This window comes from Silene latifolia, chromosome 9, assembly GCF_048544455.1.
Source record: "Silene latifolia isolate original U9 population chromosome 9, ASM4854445v1, whole genome shotgun sequence".
NCBI lineage: Eukaryota > Viridiplantae > Streptophyta > Magnoliopsida > Caryophyllales > Caryophyllaceae > Silene > Silene latifolia.
In genome coordinates, this window is record NC_133534.1 from 193,701,615 (window position 1) to 193,703,521 (window position 1,907).

At 42.4% G+C, this 1,907-nt stretch overlaps 1 non-coding gene across 1 annotated transcript; it reads right to left on the bottom strand.

Moving 5' to 3' along the window:
* Window positions 1–1,308: 1,308 nt before the first annotated feature.
* LOC141603453 (small nucleolar RNA R71) lies at window positions 1,309–1,415 on the bottom strand. The gene has a single exon (XR_012525328.1). It is a non-coding gene; the product is annotated as a small nucleolar RNA R71 (small nucleolar RNA).
* Window positions 1,416–1,907: the final 492 nt, after the last annotated feature.

Below are 1,907 nucleotides of genomic sequence, written 5' to 3' on the forward strand. Positions count from 1 at the left end.
AGATAGTTTTAGAAGTGCTTATAGATGAGTTTTAATGAAAGTTAGAACATCTCTTTGATGCATTCGATCCGTCTTGGTGCTCATGCTATTGGGTAGTCTTTATGCTTTATTTGTAGCTAGTTCATCTCGATCAAGTGACAACTTATTGAGGAGCTTAAGGTGACTAAGAAATTAGTCTTAAACCCTTGACCACCGTTATTACCCTTTTCTTGTTAGACCTTGTTTCTCCCCCTAATTGCCCTTTGTGAACCCAAAGACCTTAGCCTTCCATCAATTGAATACAATCCCATTTAGTTTAATTTAACTTGTTTGCATCTTAGTTTTAGATAAATCAACATCTTATTTTGTTTGACTAAACTAAAGACTTAAACAAACCAAGTATCTAACCCCCGCCATCTTCGTGTTCGACACCCGAATAAATACTACTTTTATTTGGTTTTATAAATTGTTTTTGATTGGGAAGTGACGGCAAATCCCTATATCAAAATGGCGCCGTTGCCGGGGATGGCGTTAGGTTATGCTTAGTTAGTTAGAGTCTTAGGCTTAGTCTTAGTTACTTGTTGTTTGCTTATTTGTGTAGTTTGTGTGCTTCTTGTAGAGTGTGTGTGATTTTTGCCTTACCCTAGTGTGTAAAAGCACTAGGAGTCTTACGGTTTGACAAGTTGTATGCCCAGGAGGAACCACCAAGCTTTGCTCTTTGACTCCGACCCCGAAAGGCTTTTTAGAGCCTTAAGGAATAGGACCATTGCAAGGGTTATAACCTCTTCTCAAGCAACCATAAACCAAGCAAATCCACCCATCCAACCTCTCATTGAAAACACAACTCAACAACAACCAAACATTACAATTGAGCCTTCAATAGAAAATCCATTTCACAACTTCCAACTTCCAAATAACCCACCTCAAACACCACCTTCTCATATACCAAATCCACCACCACCACCAATGGCTTTACGTGACCATAACCGTCCTAACCACAATGATGCTTGTGACCCAATTAATTTTGGCGCATTGGCTCCCAGCAACTTTGAGATGCATCCCGCCCAAGTCGGGTTGATTGAGAAGGATTTGTTCGGGGGGCATATTGAAGAGGATGCCCATGCTCACCTCCGGAAGTTTAAGAGGAAGGTTTCAATGATGAAAAAGAATGGGGTGTCCGAGGACACCTTGAGAATGATGTTGTTTCCGTTTTCATTGACGGGCAAAGCGGACCGATGGTTGAACATTCACCCACCGGATACTTTCACTACTTGGGATGCCTTGGCTAAATCATTCATGGCCAAATATTACCCTTCCTCAAAGACCGCGATGCTCCGTAATGAGATTCATACATTTCAACAAGAGGATGGGGAGTCTTTGGGTGAGGCTTGGGACCGTTATCAAGACTTGATAGCAAGTTGCCCCCACCATGGAATACCGGAATGGTACATCACTCAAACATTCTTCCAAACTTTGCTCCCAAGAACTAAGGAGATGGTAAATGCCTCCGCGGGGGGAGGTTTTGACCACTCGAGTGATGAAGAGGGCACGGCATTGATCAAGAAAATGGTAGATTCGGAAGCAAACTATGGTTCTAGAGGAAACATGCTAAGAAGGAATGAGAAGTTTCCTAAGGAAAATTCCTCCAACTCCGAGACAAATGCCAAGCTCGACTTACTCACAAAACAATTTGAGAAGTTTCAAAGAAATCAAGTGCACCAAGCCGCAACCTCACATGGGGCACCCATGGAGGAAGTGGCTCAAGTCTCAAGTTGTGAACTTTGTGGAGGAAGTGGTCACACATATGACTTGTGTGCCAACAATTACAACAACTTTGATGGGAACAATGTGCAAGAGGTGAATGCTTTCCAAGCATTTAACAATTTTTCCAACCGTCCACCTAGACCCTCATTCAACAACAACCAAGG